Source organism: Rhinatrema bivittatum, chromosome 13, assembly GCF_901001135.1.
Source record: "Rhinatrema bivittatum chromosome 13, aRhiBiv1.1, whole genome shotgun sequence".
Lineage (NCBI taxonomy): Eukaryota > Metazoa > Chordata > Amphibia > Gymnophiona > Rhinatrematidae > Rhinatrema > Rhinatrema bivittatum.
This window is the reverse complement of record NC_042627.1, coordinates 33,826,060-33,844,938: the sequence shown is the minus strand read 5'-3', so window position 1 is coordinate 33,844,938 and position 18,879 is coordinate 33,826,060. Positions and strand designations below refer to the sequence as shown.

General features: G+C 41.4%; 1 long non-coding RNA gene across 1 annotated transcript in view; it reads right to left on the bottom strand.

Moving 5' to 3' along the window:
* The window catches only part of LOC115075415, a 98,896-nt gene extending 80,305 nt beyond the window's left edge, over positions 1 to 18,591 (bottom strand). Inside the window, exons 1-2 of the long non-coding RNA XR_003852497.1 lie at positions 18,450 to 18,591; positions 9,285 to 9,405 (exon numbers count right to left, since the gene is read on the bottom strand). This is a non-coding gene — a long non-coding RNA (uncharacterized LOC115075415). The remainder of the gene's footprint in view (positions 1 to 9,284; positions 9,406 to 18,449) is intronic.
* Positions 18,592 to 18,879: the final 288 nt, after the last annotated feature.

The following is an 18,879-nucleotide window of genomic DNA, read 5'->3' as shown; positions in this document are numbered from 1 at the left end:
CCAGACATCTGCGCTATAACGGAAACCTGGCTTAAACAGACTTATATAGCCCTGATAAACCAACTACCTACACATCTTTATGACTTCTTCTCTCTTCCCAGACAAAAAAAAAAAAAAAAAGAGGCGGCGGCCTGCTCTTAGCGGCCAAAAAAGAACTTAGAATAACTTTACAACCAGCCAAGTCTGCTTCTAAATTAGAATTAGGCCTGTTTAAATCTGACTAGCTTCAAATCCTCATTTATGCCCCGCCTCGTCTCCTGGACACCGATGCCTCCCCCATAGTAGAAATCATAGCCAAATATATTAACCTAGACGCCCCCGCTATGATCTTAGGAGACTTCAACCTCCATGTAGACTCAATCCCTCTCTCTACCAACTGCGAAGCATTCCTCACCTCTCTCAAGGCTATGGGCTTCAAACAAATTATCAACAAGCCCACCCATAAAGCAGGTCATACCCTAGACCTCATCTTCATAAACTCCAGCTTCTCACCTTCTACCCCCCGGAATACACACCAGTCCCCTGGTCGGACCATTCATTGATCTCCATCACCCTCACGAGAAAGGAAAATCCCAACGCTCACCCCACTCAATCTACATTTCACTACAGGAGATCTTGCTCCCCTGAGGTCCTCGGTGAGCACCTAACAAAGGAACTTTCCAACCTAGATGTCTCAAATGCCAACTCAGCTCTCCTCTCGTGGCACAGTATCACAGAATCAATAGTGAACAAAGTATGCCTTCTTGCAGCCAAAAAAAATCAGACAGACACCTAACAGGAAACAACCATGGTTCTCCGATGAACTTAGAAAACTTAAACAAAACCTCAGACAGAGAGAGAACAAATGGCATAAGACCCCATGCCTGAGCACACTAGCCACCTACAAATCAGCCCTACACTTTTACAGAAACACCACTCTTCGAGCAAAAAAAGATTTCTACGCTCACAGAATCCACTACCTCGTCTTTGACCCCAAGGCTCTATTCTCCTATGTATCGGATCTCACAAAAACCACCACCCCATCCATCCCGGACAATCAGGCACAATCGAAGGCAAACGAACTGGCAATCTTTTTCCAGAGCAAAATATCTAACCTATTAACACTCCTGCCCCCCAACTCTACCTCTACTCCTATCTCCATCTCTCCCTCTCCAAACACCGGAACATTACTGGAATCATTTGAACCTACATCCACTCTAGAGATAGAATCTTTAATGAAGAAAATGAAACCCTCAAACCACCCCCTCGACCAAATCCCAACTAAACTACTCCTGTCGGTGCCAGACATCATTTCCAAATACCTAGCGGATATCAAACTGCTCACTATCCCAAGGAATCTTCCCTGACATCCTAAAAATTGCCACTCTCAAACCCCTTCTCAAGAAACCAAACCTATACCATAGGGAACCCAACAACTTCTGCCCCATCTCCAACCTGCCTTTTGTGGCTAAGATTATGGAAAAACTAGTCAATATCCAATTATCAGACTACCTGGAAGACCACAACATTCTCCACCCAACACAATATGGATTCCGTAAATCACTAAGCACCGAAACCCTCCTCATCTCCCTTACAGATCACCTCATCATGGGTCTGGACTCTGGACACTCCTTCCTTCTAGTACTTCGACATCTCAGCCGCATTTGACACTATGAATCACTCCATTCTTCTTAAACGACTTTCAGACATCGGGATAACAGGTACAGCCTTCAAATGGTTCGACTCCTTTCTCAGTAACAGAGGCTACAAAGTAAAAATCAATAACAAGGAGTCTCCACGCATCAACTCCTCAAGAGGAGTACCGCAGGGATCCTCTCTGTCCCCCACACTCTTCAACATATACCTTCTTCCCCTCTGCCAGTTGCTTACGAATCTAAAACTTAAACACTATCTCTATGCCGACGACGTACAAATCCTGATCCCAATAACCGAATCCCTCTCAAAATCACTTAAGTTCTGGGACAACTGTCTCCAAGATATCAACTACCTCCTCACTAACCTAAACCTGGTTCTGAACATGTCTAAGACAGAAATGCTCCTTATATCTCCCAACTACAACGATAACCTTCAATCGACCCACACCAACACCCTGGTCAGCCAAGCAAGAGATCTCAGAGTTATAATTGATAACCAGTTAAATCTAAAGAAGTTCATCAACAACACAACCAAAGAATGCTTCTTCAAACTTCAGGTGCTAAAAAGACTCAGACCGCTTCGGTACTTTCAGGACTTCAGATCTGTACTCCAGGCCATTATATTTTCCAAATTAGACTACTGCAATTCCATTCTACTAGGCCTTCCCGCCTCCTCCACCATACCGCTTCAGATTCTTCAAAACTCGGCCGCTAGAATCTTAACAAATTCTAACTGAAGAGACCACATCACACCCATCCTAAAAAATCTGCACTGGCTCCCTGTAAGCTTTAGAATCTTACACAAGTGTCTCACCATCATTCACAAATCCGTTTACAACCGGACCCCTATCGATATTCACTACCCACTCACTCTGCACACCTCTTCTAGACCCATCAGAGAAGCTTACAAGGGCTTGCCCCTCCCTCAGCCAAATCCACACTCCACTCATCCACCAAAGAATGAGCCTTCTCGACAGCGGCGCCAACCATCTGGAATGCTATGGCCCCCCCCCCCCCCCCCCCCCCCCCCCGACCTTAGACAAGAACCCTGTCTACTGACGTTCAGAAAAAAACTCAAGACTTGGCTATTTCAATAAGCCTTCCCTTGATCTTGGACCTACCCAGCTACAGTAACACTTCAAGGCTCTCTAGTTGATGCACCCCACTTCTGATACTGTACATGACTTGATATTGTTTAGTTCCGAGTTACCTCTGCCACTGGCTCCTCTTCTTCCCAGTTCGAGTACCCCTGTTTTATTGTAACTTTTCGCTATCTTTGTTTATGTTAACTTTATTTCCCCCTTGTTCCTTGTAAACTGATATGATATGATCTGTATCATGAATGTCGGTATAAAAAAAGCTCTAAATAAATAATAAATAAATGATACCTTACCAATTGACACAAGGGGGTCTATATTCAGTACACCGTTTAGTGGATAAGTTATCCAAGCTAAGCTAGTATTTCCATATTCCACTGAATACATATAGCCGGATAACTTTATTTCTAACCGGCCATTAATTGAATACAGTCGGTTAGACCTAAATTTATCTGGCCTCATGTGGACGGATAACTAGCTACTTACCCAGATATCTTCAGAAATACCCAAGTAAGTAGCACTATCACGAGTCTTGTGGCCTGATGCCCACCCCCCTCTCACCACAAAAATGTGCCCCAATCTTAAAAAACAAATGTAAATTTCCAAAAGATGAGTGCTGCCTGCACAGGCCTCCAGCCCCCTAAAAAATATTTACTTTGTCCCTTCTACCCCCACCTCTCCCCAGCCAAGCACCTCCCCACCCACCCAGTTACCTTGAAACTCACCCCTCTTGCCCTGCTGAGATCGCTGTGCTACACGATCCCAGCGTACGCTTCCAGCGTTACTTAGGTAATAACGCTGAAAGCGTACTGTGTAGTGTAGAAGTAAGCAAAGTTAAAAGTTGACTATAATGCTTGTAATCTTAGACCAAAGTCAGTACAGTTTTGATAGAAAGAAGAAATAATATTTATCCACAGAAGTAAAGTATCAAGTGAAAGCTCAAAACCAAACTTCCAGTTCATATAATGCCACCCTGGGGTACCGCAGGGGTCAGCCTAATCTGCTCTACTGTTTAATGTCTATCTTCGACCAGTCTGTAACTTAAAAAGTAAATAAAAGTTCAAGGAAAAAGAAACCAGTCTGGTGCTGCGAGACTGGAGAAGAGCGATTGTGGTCCCACTTCATAAGACTGGTAGCAGAGAGGAGGCTAGAAACTGCAGGTCGGTTGGCCTCACTTTGGTGGTGGGAAAATTAATGTAGATGCTGCCGAAAGAAAGGCTACCAAACTATCCACAATCTAGTAAGTTGCTGGACCTGAGGCAGCATGGATTCACCAGAGGAAGGTCCTGTCAGACAAATCTGATTTATTTTTTTTTTGATTGGGCGACTAAAGAATTAGATTGAGAAAGAGCACTCAATGAATTCTATTTGGATTTCTGCAAAGGCTTGTGAACAGTGGAGTGCCTCAGGGATCTGTACTTGGACCAGTGCTTTTCAATATATATATAAATGATCTGGAAAGGAACATGACGAGTGAAGTTATCAGATTTGCAGATGGTACAAAATTATTCAGAGTAGTTAAATCACAAGCGGATTGTGATAATTTACAGGAGGACCTAGCAAGACTGGAAGATTAGGCATCCAAATTCAGATGAAATTTAATGTGGGCAAGTGCAAGGTATTGCATATAGGGAAAAATAACCCTTGCTGTAGTTACATGATGTTAGGTTCCATATTAGGAGCTACCACCCAGGAAAAAGATCTAGGCATCATAGTGGATAATACTTTAAAATCGTCAGCTCATTGTGCTGCAGCAGTCAAAAAAGAAAACAGAATGTTAGGAATTATTAGGAAGGGAATGGTTAACAAAACTGAAAATGTCATAATGCCTCTTTTTGCTCCATGGTGAGACTGCACCTTGAATACTATGTACAATTCTAGTCGCCGCATCTCAACAAAGATATAGTTGCGATGGAGAAGGTACTGAGAAGGGCGACCAAAATGATAAAGGGAATGGAACAACTCTCCTATGAGGAAAGGCTGAAGAAGTTAGAGCTGCTCAGCTTGGAGAAGAGACAGCTGAGGGGGGATATGACAGAGGGCTTGAACGAGTAGATGTGAATCGGTTTACACTTTTGGATAACAGAAGGACTAGGGAGCACTCCATAAAGTTAGCACGTAGCACATTTAAGACTAATCGGAGAAAAATTTTTTTTACTCAATGCACAATTAAAGCTCTGCAATTTTGTTGCCAGAGGATGTGGTTAGTACAGTTAGTGTAGCTGGGTTTAAAAAAGGTTTGGATAGGTTCTTGGAGGTCCATTAACTGCTATTAATGAAGTTGACTTAGGGAATGGCCTCTATTATTACTAGCATCAGTAGCATGGGCTCTTCTTAGTGTTTGGTACTTGCCAGGTTCTTGTGGCCTGGTTTGGCATCTGTTGGAAACAGGTTGCTGGGCTTGATGGACCCTTGGTCTGACCCAGCATGGAAATTCTATACTATACTTTCTATACTTCCCCAGGGGCGTCGATGACCCCGACGCCAAGGTGAAAGGACCAGACTTCCTAGGGATGAACAACTTCTCCCTCTTATCTAGGCGCATGTGGTGACCCTTGGGAGTCATCTGGACATGCCCTGATGTTGTGAGATTCCCTCAAGCACAGAACACTGACCTGATGGGATCTGTAATGTACATTGTCAGAGGGCACTGGGGGCATCAGCGAAAGCCATAACAAAAAACAACTGACAAGTGGTCGATGGTTGGTGGTGACCGGGGAACGGCACCATCGGGAATCGACCGCAAAGAGCATAAAACTCAACAGGATGCCCACTAAGGCTGGGATGACGTCAAGGGACCTAATGTGGGAAAAAGATTGAGAAGAACTCGAAATGTGGCAGTTTTCCAAGAAAAAACAGGCGAGCTCCACATTCACGAGACGATAGCTTTGAGGAAAAAGATACTAAAGAGGGACCCCACGTGGACACATGGATAGTGGCATGCTGGGCATGCTCAGTGTACCAGTCAAAGTACCGGGCTCCATCTGATGTCATCACCCACTTGGGAGGACTACCATCTTGCTTGACCTAGGAGAAATATTACACAAGTCAAAGGGCCAACATGAAAATGCAAATTATTTTAGGTACAAGAGACATTGGACATAACACCTACAAAGACAACATTCATTTTTGCACTTTTATAACTGCTCACTAAATAACCACACGATGAACTACATAAAGGCACCCATCCACCTTTTTCCCTCCATCCCCTAAATCCCATAAAATAGTCCATTATTAGCAACATAATCAACTCCATTATTATATGCATTAGCTCACTGAGAGAATCACACCCTATTCTTAAAGATTCCCTCTATATATTCATTTTTTCCACCTCCCATTTAGTAATAGGTTTCCAGTTAATGTTTCCTAGATTAAATTGAGGAGCTTTTGTAGCATATTACGCCAGTCTCGTGCTATTATTCTTCTTGGAATACAAGTGGCATCTGAACCTACTGAGGGCCATTTTAATAGTGCACAAGAACTCCCCATTGAACATGTGGGTGGGCACGCACTCCACAGGTACTTTTGCATACTTGAAAATATGGGCGGTAATTTAAAAATGCAATGATCGCGCACTCTTTCTTCCCCTAATCTAATCCAGCTCACTTTTTATGTAGGTAATGGTATGCATGATGTTTCACCGGACGGATACTTTTGCCTACATATGGGGGCAGGGGGACAATTTTCATACTGCATTTACCAATGTAAAAACTTTGGGATATCACCCCCACTGTCTTTTGGCATGTTCAACTTCTGAAATTCTTTCTACATTTCCTTTGGGGAGTTTAAGTGAACACTCTGCTCCTGCTCATCATTGTAGCTCCAGAAAGATCTTCCTTGTTTTATCTGGTAGCTCCACATGACATAGTTTAGGCCAGTTAATTTGTTAATGGCTGTAGACTATTTCCATAACTCCCAATATCTCAGTCTCAAGATGTAATTCACAATCTCTCACCTGTCGTACATAGCCTGGTCTCATAACCACTGTAGATGAATCATCTAATGTTGATGAAGGCAAACTGAGATGCAAACTGGTTACAAAAGAAGCAAATGATATGCCTGCTCAAACGTGATTAAATTTACTGCATGCCATGAGCCCCATAGACGGGAACATAGTTTTGGTGGATTTGTTCCATATGCAGTGATATTGAAAAGCTTACAGTTTTGTGCGGGCAACCTTTTGATCTACCCACACAAAACCTGATGTTTGAATATTTCCCTCCTCCAGACTACTTAAGTTTTGTGTGCACAACTTTCTGTGCACATAAAATGTATCCGTTAAAAAAAAAGGGGGGGGAGGGGGCATCAAAGGCATTGCAGAGGCCAGGCTACACTTCACTAGTAAGCTCACATATTAAGCTCTAACCCAGTGGTTCTCAACCCTGTCCTGGGGACCGCCCCCAGCCAGTCGGGTTTTCAGGATATCCACAATGAATATGCATGAGAGAAAATTTGCATGTTATAGAGGCAGTGTATGCAAATTTTCTCTCATGCATATTCATTGTGGGTATCCTGAAAACCCGACTGGCTGGGGGGGTCCCCAGGACAGGGTTGAGAACCACTGCTCTAACCCATCAAAGTTACACGCACAAGTTTAGTCAGGTAAAATTATGTGCATGACTTTATCCATTTAAATTAAGCGCAAACTTATCCAGATAAGTCCTGCTGAATATCCATGAAAAGTTAAGCATGTAACTTGACTGAATAAATTTGCCACTTGCCGGCTCTCTGAATACTGAGCTCAGCATTGCTAGAAAATATTATGCTACAATGCTTATACACATCCTGTGTCTTCTTCAGGAGGATAAGAGAAAAAAACAAGACAAAGTCTTTTGCACTACCAAGCTCGTTAAGCTGATCTTCTCCAACTAATTTGTCTTCATCATATTTGATGTTTATTCACTTGATTATAGATCCCTCTATGTTGATAGATAGATTTTAGATGCCATATACTTATAGCAGGTTTGTCTAACTCCACTCCTCAAGGGCCGTAGACCAGTCTGGTTTTCAGGATAGTCCTGATGAATATACATGAGATATATTTGCATGAACTGCCTCAGTTATATGCAAATACATCTCATGTACATTCATCAGCAATATTCTGAAAAACAGACTGATTTCTGACCCTTGTGGACCAGAGCTGGACACCTCTGCCTTAAGGAAAAGTGAAAAAGAACAAATGTTTTGAAAACCTCCATCATCAAACATTTACAGACTCAAATGCAATCAGTAAGCAATTTGAATTTTAGATCATTACTATTAAACATTTTAGACCAATACTGTTAAATATTTCTCTAGCACTACAAGGTGTACACAGTATCGTATGGATACACACAAGAGACAGTCCCTGGTCCAAGGTAGTTTCTTTCACACATATTAGGAACATCTCCTAAAATACTTATAATATTATGGGTGGATAGCATTTTCCTTTTGTAAAGAATTACAGCCATTCTTATAACAATAACAATAACAATAACAATAACAATGAAAACAGTGGTAGACGTTTGAACTATGTATGAGTGGAGGAGAAGCCTAGTAGTTAGAGCAGCGGGTTATGAACCTGGAGACCAGGGTTCAAATCCTGCTGTTGCTCCTTGTGACCTTAGGCAAGTCACTTTACCCTCCGTTGCCTCAGGTACAAAATTAGACTATAAACCCTGTGGGGATAGGGAAATACCTGTAGTACCTGAATGTAATCCGCTTTGATGTACACTGTGAAGTGCCGAAAAGAATATAAAAATCTAAAATAAATATATCAACTTGCATTACATTAATAATAAAGTATGATAATATGGGTCTTAAAGTACTTTAGAAATACAGATACAGCCATCTGTGGGTTAAGCATTAAAGCACAGAGAATCCTCCACAGCAGCTAGTGAACTAGGAATAGGGGAGAAATAATATTCTAATTATTATTCAGGGACAATTCTGTAAACCGATGCGCAAGTGAAGTAAATGTCCCATGCAGTGAGCAACTTGAATGAGACGGCCAGAGCAATCCAACAAAGCACATGAAAGTTTGGCATTCGACTTCTTGTAGCTGCTGAACAGGGTTTAGATGTTAAGACTTCTATGCTATGAAATTAAAGCCAGAGCCTTTCTTCTGATCAGTTACGTTATGGGGAGGTCAATTTTCAAAGCAATTTATGGAGGTAAAAATGTACTGGCTGAAAACTGCTCTCACTCAGTGTGGCTAGAAGCACGTGCGCTGTTCTGCACCGCATGCAGGGGGGAAGCGGTGTTCCCGAGAGCACGTTTCGGTCAGGGGAGAAAGTGCACACACCTATAGCATTTCAAATCTTCCCGTATACTTTTCCAACAAAAAGCCTTCCCGCAGAAAAAGCAGAGGCAAGTGACGATGTGTATCCTGTACCCAACAGCGAGTGTTAAAGGGAAAGTGCATGCACACTTTTGCAATGCCTGAAGGTAAACAATAAGCCTGGCCTTTGTCCAGATATGGACAGTTTGATAATTGCCTCCTCCTTAATGCTGCTCCACTGAGTTTATACACATGCAACCAACCTCATTCATAATGGAGAGCAGGAACACTCACGTTTAAGTATTTCTGCCAGCGGTACTGCTTGTAGCTCCTTGTTCAGACATTACTAGCCCTGTCTCATGGAAGCTGGCAAATTTGGGCGACTCCTGTTATTGCTTTGGAGGTTCCATCTTGCCTGCAAACATGACAAATACTACATTGAAGCAACCAAAAATCAGAGAGACATGAGAGAACGGATAAGAAAAAGATCTATTAAGATTGCAAAATAGAACAACAGTATCTGTCACATTAAAGCAAATAAACCAATGCTTTAAGTAGGGATATTTACTTAGAGGCTAATTTTCAAAGCCATTTATGCAGGACAATAGCAATTTACACATGTTAAGTTGGTGGTCTGAAATTTGCTTTCTCTCAAAAAGGCAAAAAGTACATGTATTGTTCCACAACCTGGGAACTTTTAGCCGCATATATTAAATGACAGGATTCGAAAATAAAGCGTTGGAATTGTATTTTCATGTCGAAGTATTTTCTTTAATTGTCATCCAACCACCTCATGGTTGAAGCCACGGTAACCTGGATGGTAATTAGTGTGGCAATGTATGAAACTAACATGTTCCACTTATAAATATTTGTGCATACAGTTAAATGATTGAAGCTTAGGATGAGAGGAGTTGAGCAAGAGCTGGGTTGGTATTGAGATTACACTCCTTATGTGGAGATCTGAAGTTTATTCTTTTTTGTAGCCTCGACAATGGGTGCTGCTGCTCACCAGTTTCAGATTTATGACAATTTAGCCCCTCTTTGCATCTGTTTCCATGTGTCCAATATATGCACATGTACTTTTCTTTTCAACTGAAAATCTAACATCACAAAAAGCAGGTGAAGAAGTCAATGGGTACTTTATAACCACAGCAAGTTTCAAAATAAAAGGATGCGCGTACTTTCTCTTTATAACTCAGAGCAAAGGCCCCTGGTAAGAAGTGCCTGTCGACTTTGCACCAGTCTGAAGGCTGCCCTCTTAACTTGTAAGCACTGTACTTTGAGAAAGGAAGCTGAATATGGTTGAGATAGTGAAAATTAGAACATGTCAAAGATTCCAAATTCTCCAATGATGAAACTACAAACAAATTTGCATTGCACTGGAACACTTTAAATGGAGGGACTTGAACTGTCATGCTTTCAAAGCAGAATGGCAATCTGTAACCTATCATTCAAATCTGTCACCAAGGACTGAAGAATAGCTAATGTAAAGCCAATTTTTAAAAAGGAGTCTGGGATGAAGAAGACTGCCATAGGTCAGGTATAACTGTACAAGCTATTGTTAAGAACAAATTTGCCCAACACAAGGATAAACATAGCTTAATAGGGAAGAGCAAGCATGCATTTAGCAAAGAGAAGTTGTGCCTTACTGATCTATTGGAATTCTTCAAAGCTGTAAATAAGCAGGTGGATAAGGGTGAGTCAGTTGTTATAACCTGTGGCGTACTAATGGGGGGGGGGTGCGGCAGACGTGAGCGGAGCCCATCCCGCTTGTGCTAGAAAAAGAGGGAGGCCTCTGGGCCAAGAGCGCTAGGAGCACTGGGCGGCTGCCTAGAGTGCCACAGGGCTGGAGCTGGCAACTGCATACTCTTTTCTTCTTCCTGCCCCCTGCAGCCCAGAAGAGGAAGTGATGGGTCCACGCGGGCAGGAAGAAAGAAAGGTCATGCAATTGTGGCCTGAAGCAGGAGGAAGAGCAACAGCGCTGCCCCCCACCCTCCCCACCGCAGATGCAGGACGTGGAGCCGCACCAGCCCTCGTGCCACCTCAAGAAAAATGAAGAGCCCCCCGTCTGTCGTGGGGGCTGAAGGAGGAAACTGCTGCTGTGCTTCTGATGGGAGCGGATTAGGAAGTGAGATTGTGTGTGTGTATGCGTGTGTCAGAGAGGGAGCAGTGTGAAGAGGTGTATGAAAGTGTGTGCAAGAGAGAGAGCCTGTGTGAGGGAGAGGGGAACTGGAGATCACTGGGGGGGGGGGGGGAGGAGGGACAGAGGAGTGAATCTGGGGGTGGGTGGAGTGCCAAAGGAAAGTATCCACCAGGGTGCCAAATACTTTAGGTACGCCACTAGTTATAAGATATTTGGATTTTCAGAAGGTATTCGATAAAATTTGTTTCATCCTCAGGAAATTAAAATGTCATGGTTTAGGAAGCAAAATCCTACTGTGGACTAGTAACTGGTTAAAAAGGAAACAGAGTAGAACTGAATGGTCAGTTTTCCTAAAAGAGAGGTAAATACTGGAGTGCCCCAGGGATCTGTACTAGGACCAGTGTTTATTTATTAACAACCTAGTAAAAGGAGCTCAAAGTGAGGGGATCAAAATTAATCAAAGCAGTTAAAACACAAGCAGACTGTGAGGAACCGCGGGAGGACTTTGCAAAACTCGAGAATTGGGCATCTATAGGGGAAATAAAATATAATGTGGCCAAGTGTAAATTTATGTACATAGAGAAAAATTATCCTAACATTATGTACACAATGACAGTAACTTTTAAATAGCTGCATGGGTGCACATGTACGCGCGCATGCTGGCTCGTGCCAAAGGACCCAGTCATTTTATAACACATGTGTGTACATGCATGCATGTTACAAAACAGGATCTATTAGAATGCTATGATGGTGTAAATAAACAGGTGGATAAGGGTGAGTCAGTTGTTATAACATATTTGAATTTTCTGAATTGATGTAATATACTTGTATTTACCTCCACTGATTTTATATAAAGGTGTTTGAACCTACTTCGTCCCTCCTGACGCAGTCTTCCTGGCGAAACATAGTCCGTGTCAGGGGACACACCTCCTAACCAATAATATGTTTGAAGCCTGAATAAACTTTCTGCTAACGAAAAACTAAGTCTATGGTCTTTGAATTTTTTGGGACAGTATACTCTACAACACACTGTTTGGACTTGTTTGATTATCAATTGTGTGTTGGTTTTCTCCACATTCCTGAATTTTGCTACTGTACAATTCTATCCATAGGCCTTTGTGGATGAATACATTTGGCCACTATTCTCTTTGCCAAAACAAAAACAAAGCTGACACAAATTCTTACACACATTACAAAGGGTCTTCAAGCATTTCTCCATACCTCACAAAGTACAAGAAATAGAGGATTCATACTAGCATGGAAACGGACAGGCTCCAAGATATTGGTAGGATTCTCAAGCTTGTTGCTGTCATTGCTAAGGTTAGTCTGGCCACTGAATACTGCAGGTGTTCAGTGACTTCATCTTGAACTGCAAAGGTTGCAGGAGGCTCAGCCTCATCCCTTGTCTAATCACAAAAGCCTACCTCCAGTGTTCTCCCCTGCCCTTCCTCTACACTCCATTCCAATGTGAAAAGAAAGTTTTCACAGGGTACCACCAGGACAAGGGAAACATGGAGGAGAAGGAGATGGAGGAAAGATGACAGAAGACACACATTTAAGCACTTCAAAAATAAATTTGCCTCTACTACAGTCAATAAATACATTTCCAAGCTATAGGTTACATGAGGACAAAGATCTTCACTGTCATGGACATTATAATTGTGGATAAAGACCACTGTAGGCATCGAGACTTGAAGATGAACTACACTTTGAGCCTAAAAAGCTTTTGTTAATTAATTGTTGTGGTTTGAGTGTACAGTTCATTTTTGTGAGCTTTGAGGTACTAGCAGACTGTGTGGTGCTGCCACTACAGTGCTTTTATCAGAGAGTGATTATAGTAAGGGGAATTATATCAATACCTTTTTGTGTTAGGGCAGTCAGATTCCTTCCTATGTCTCCCCCTTGCATGTTTCCTTCTGTATCTAACTACGTCCACATCCTTACTGACACGGAAGACAGATTGTTGTAAACATGCACTCATGTCAGATTTCTGATCTCAAGGAACTCTCCACTTTAATTTATTTATCTTATTATACTGCCTATCACAATAAAATCTAAGTAGTTTACAATTAAACATAACCTATACACAGCAATAAATAAGCACAGTGTATAACATAACCAAACTAATAAAACTAAAATACACAAAAACCTAAAAGCATTAAATTATCCTAAAATCAATAAATAAAACTGAAAAACTCACTATACTAGAATTATCAAAATTCAGTCATCATACAGTAAAGTCACATTAGTACCTTATAGCTTTTTTTTAAAGTGCAAAAAAGACAATGTAGATAAATTACCGGTTGAGGTGAAGTTTCAGGTCACTAGTGTCAATGGCTGCCCTACTTTGTCATCTGGAGGGATTAGTGAATGGCTTTATGTATGCTGGTTGTCCTGTCTGCTTTTCTTGTGTTGTTTGCCTGTTATTATTGTTGATTTTATATTATGTATTATGCTGACTCATACAATTGTAAACTGCATTCTGTTGAGGTCCAGGGAGGTGGTATAAAAATCTTGAGGTCCACATTCAAAAGCATTTAGCTGGATAACTCAGAAGTCATCTGGCTAAATGAAGATCTGGGCACTTACCTGGTTAAATTCCAGCTGGATAATAAGTTAGACTAGAATTTAGCCAAATAAGTTAGGGACATTCTTGGAATGTAACTGGGAGGAATTCAATTAAGAACATAACATAAGAACATAAGATATGCCATACTGGGTCCGATCAAGGGTCCATTAAGTCCAGCTACCTATGGCCACTGTTGGACACTGGATGCTAACACTTCCAATTCCCCTCTACACTATCACCCATGTACCAGCCTTACTCATACACCCCTTAGAAGCCAGGAAAAAAAAAAAGAAAAAGGAACTGAGCATACTCAGTTTAGCATTCTCATGATATTTAGATTTCCCTGACATGCTGATACTATGTAGCTAATGCATTTTCAGGTTTCCATGCAAAAAGAATATCACCATCATACTACAGGAACATTTTTTACCATACCACACCTTAAGAATATCACCATCATGCTACAGGAACATTTTTTACCATACCAAACCTTAAGCCACTTCTTAAGTGGCTTAAGGTGTTCACTATATTTTTTGTGAACCCACATAAAGAAAATTTTTGCACAAATGCCACTATGTAGATCTGCAGTGTATCTGCATCTCGAGTATTGTCTGGTCACCCCATCTATTTGATTTACATATCAGAACTGCAGCTATGAACACAATCCTTTGCTAGAAGACTATTGGAGCATTCCCACGGCTCTCATTTCCAGAATATTCATGTGCAGCTTTTTCTTTTCCTAAGAACAACTGCTTGAGCTGAAACTCTTAACATATTGGCTCCCCATCTAGTCAAACCTTTATCTGTCAAAATGAATTGTCTTTTCAAGTTTGCAAAGTCAAAGATAGGACAAGTTCTTGAAATAAATGAACATTTTGAGTTGTATCTCCTCTCAGTGACTTTCATCGCTTTAGCAACAGATGTTTTAGTGCTCTCATATAGAACCTAGTGCACAGTACTATTTCTATCACTGCTGCCATGAAGCTATCATTGCTACTCTCCAAGATCTTGTGTGTCTGACCTCCTCAGTCAGACAAATCACATTGTCCCCTGGCAATGTTACCTTATTGTTTTGAGTGACAAATCTTGCTCCCACATGACACAGATCCTGCAACAGATGGTGACATGACTTATCTTAACTGATTATTCAGCCATCATCTTGCAAAGAGTTTGCAACCCAGTCTCTGCCCTTTATTGCCACCAAAAAGTATGTGGCTTTTATTATCAGATCATCCAGATAAAGACTAAGACTCCTTGTTTCTGCATTGCTATTAGAGTAACATGTCTGTGAACACCCTCAAAGTGTTGGGCATAAAAATCAGCACATATGCATGTACATAGCATATACTCGTATATATTTTATAAGCCTCAAAATACACCTGTAAGGGTGCACGAGTACATTTGTGTGTAAAAAAAAAGTGGTGGGCCAGAGCAGGACCAACAAGTAGGGAAGATGCTATTTTATAAGCAATTTATGAAGAGAAATTTGGCAGCTTAGTCGGGTATGTTTACACCTGCTCTATATCTGGAATGAGTGATTGTAAATGGCTTAAAAAAGAAATACAGATGGGGGGGGGGGGGGTCTGGGTGAAATGGAGGCATTCAGGCTGAAGAGCCAGAAGAGTCCTGGTGTACTGCAGATGGACTAGGTGATCTGACAGACTAATTTGTAAAACTGGTAATTTCATTGCTGCATGCATGTTAGAAAACCTCCCAACTTATGGGGGAAGGGGAAATTCATGTAAGTTATGCAGGTAAAATCTCCATGCATATATTTTCAAAGTTAGATGCAAAAATATGCAAATATAGCAGTTGTGCACTATTTATCCAGATAAATTCCAATTTATCTGGCTAGAGCTTGAAATTGGCACTTATCCAGACAAGTTCTGACTTATCCAGCTAAGTAGGGACATTTATCCAAACAAGTTCTGATTTATCAGTGCTGCTACTTAGCCAGATAGCTAGATAACTAGCTATCTGGCTAAGTAGCTAGCACGTTTTAGACCTAAGTCAGATAACGGGACAAGTAGTGTTTTTTTAGACTGATCCGGCTTATCTGGCTTAGACAGATAAAACACTACTTATCTGGATAACTCTGAACTTATCCACATAAGTAAAACAATGTATGAGTGTGTTTTCTTACATGTGCGTACATGTTTCCAGGTGTATTCACACATATTTTAATAACCTGCGTACGTCGCACAGGTTATAAAATACTAGATTAGATTTGCTTGCAGCTATGTACATGTGTATATGGGCATGCATGCACAAGCTTTCAAGCTAACCTCCCTGAGCTGATGATAAATCTTAATAGAGAAGCTCTGTGTTGACCAGCCATCATTAAGTGGTGTCACATACTTCTGGTAATACTTTGTGATGGGAATGTGGAAACAGGAATCCTGAAGATCCAAGGAGTGCAGAAATATATTTTATCTGATTCCACAAATGGCAGAAGATGTGAAATCCAAATGAAAAAAAAAAAACTCTTCTGAACCACAGAACCCTCAGACTTCTTTGGAAAAGTTTCAATAGACACTTGAAAATTTCTCTGCTGCTAGTAGAGTTACTGCTCCTATGTTTAACAGAGGACCTATTGTTTCCTTCAGCACTTCTCCCTATTCCTTGTCTCTTGGGAATCTGGGGTTAAAAACCTCGGTCTAAACAAAGATCAAAACTTGATTCTGTAGCATTCTTTTACCACACTGAACACCATTTGTCTCTTACTGCTTCATTTCAAACTGCTCAATACTACTGAACTCTCCCTCACCTATCAGCCCCTACGCTTGTCTCAAGACAAGAGTGCCAGGAATGCTGTTTGAAGAGTGCTTTTCTGGCTCCTGCCTACTTCCCCTTCTCTTAATTCTAAAAGGATGGAAATTCCTGTGGGGTTCAAACTAAACCTCTGAAGATGTCTGTGAAGAAAGCACCTCTGAGACTGGGTCTCCTGTGACAAGAGATTCCTTTCACTCTCTGCCAGATCTTCCATGATTTTATTCAGATGCAAGCCAAATAGAAGTTTACTTTGAAAGGATAACCACATCTGGTATACCTTACAGGAAAACTCAACCAAGCACTGCTTATGCCAGAGGTCCCTCTTGACAGAGGCCCCCCACACATCTTAGTTGACAGTGCACAAGCCCGAAACAATGTTTGCTAAGAACTTGGTTATCCGACCTACAGCAGACGGCAACCCACAACTATCTTTTTAACATCAAGTCCTCTCTTTCCAACTATTGATCCCTTTTCACAGGGGCTCTGGAATATACATTGAAACACTGCTAATACAGCCCCATTTGATTTGTAAATCCCATACAGAACAGTTTCCATGTACTTGTTCGCATTATCCAAGGATGCTGCTCTCGCTACAGGAATAGATAGACATTTTAAACCAGGCATACTCCTCCTTCCCTAGCCTGATCAACTTCAAAAGAGAGACTGGAAGAGTTTCCTGTTGATCCAGGTGAGTCCATTCCTTCCATGAGTAAAGACAAGCAGAAGAAGGGAGCCTGCAAGGATGGAGGCATTATGGGAAGTGTGCCAAATCAACATATGACAGCCTGGCAGAACCAGCTCAGCCTGACCCTTTTGACATGGCACTTATCAGTAACCTTATCTCAGAGTAACCCGATGACTTCCACAGACAGACAACAGAACATTTTTGGTCAACGCTTTTCTTCCCATGGCCATCCTCAAAATATTTCAGAAATTTGTATAACTCCTTTTTTGGAGGAAATTTTCAAACAAATAATCTACCTTGTTGCAAACTGAGTTGAAGCTTTTAATGCGTATACTTTAGGGAAATATTCACAAAGAAACTATCTGTGTTTCTCTTTAAAAAAAAAAAAAAGTAAATGCAAAGTAAGTGTGTTAAATGCATCCGCATACAGTTTCCAGGTATTATTTGTGTGGGGGAGGAGGAGGGCAAAACACGTGCAGTACACTTGAAAACAAAATGTGTGTGCCGTTTTCTTCCCTTGACCTAAACATGCCCAGGGGATTGCCTCTTTTCAATGTGACTAAAAGCATGCATGCTACTGGACTGGTGGGCACTTTTAGCTACATCTGAGGACTGCAACTTTTTAGTCAAACTACTTTATGTCTTTGAAAATTGCCCTCCCCGTCTTTAAACAGGAGCGTGAAACCCAAAAGTGCTTGGGATGGCAGAGGAAAATCTAGGATGGTTTCAAAATAATGGTGGGGGTGGAAGGGAAATAGAACCAAAGAGCTAAGAGAAACAGATAAGTATGAGAAAAAATGTGTGAAGCTTGCTGGGCAGACTGGATGGGCCGTTTGGTCTTCTTCTGCCGTCATTTCATTTCATTTCTATTTAATTATCCTGGATCATTTGGGTCCCCCTAAATTATTGCTTGCGAGCAGCCGGACCTCTGTGCCAGCATTCTCTTTACCTCAAACTAATGCTGTTTTTTCATACCACAGCCAAAATGTGTCAAAGTTGTTGCAAAAGGTATTGTGGCACACTGTAGAATATTACTCTAGCAAATTCATTTGCTACAACAGTATGGTGGCATATCGCCTCTGTAAATGCACTGGATTTTACTATAGCACATTTTCAATTAACCTGTGTAACTCCTGTCTATATTGTGCAGTACTGCAGATTCAAGATTAAGCCCCAAACATCAGCAGTTACATAAAAAAAAGAGGAATGCACAGTTACATCAACACAGTATGTGGCAAACAGAGCTAAATTAAAAGTCACGCCATGCAATTCAGTATACGTTACACTTACATGTTACACTTAGATTCCTAGGAGTCCCTTCACTCTTGCACTGCTGCCACCGAAATCATATGAAGGCTCAGACCATCCCACAAATTAAAATCCCCTCACTGACAAATGATACTTGGCCGATGATACAACTCACAGACCCCCAGGCTCAATGACAGTGCTCAGTAATGTGCATGTAATTTTTTTTTTTTTTTTGCCTGCTTCTCTCTTCCATTATGAGATCATTAAGGTTTGTGTCACTTTGTGTCATAATGTTTATCTACTGCTAATGCCCTGTGTCTGAACCTATCCTGATCTTTTTCTAAAACAGACTGGCACATCTTGCTGAGATATTTATAGGCTTTCCCAACTAGCCAGAGGCTGTCATTTCTCTTTTGGCGCCACTGTGGGTCACACTTACATAGAGAGTTTACCTTTATCATGTGGCAATAGC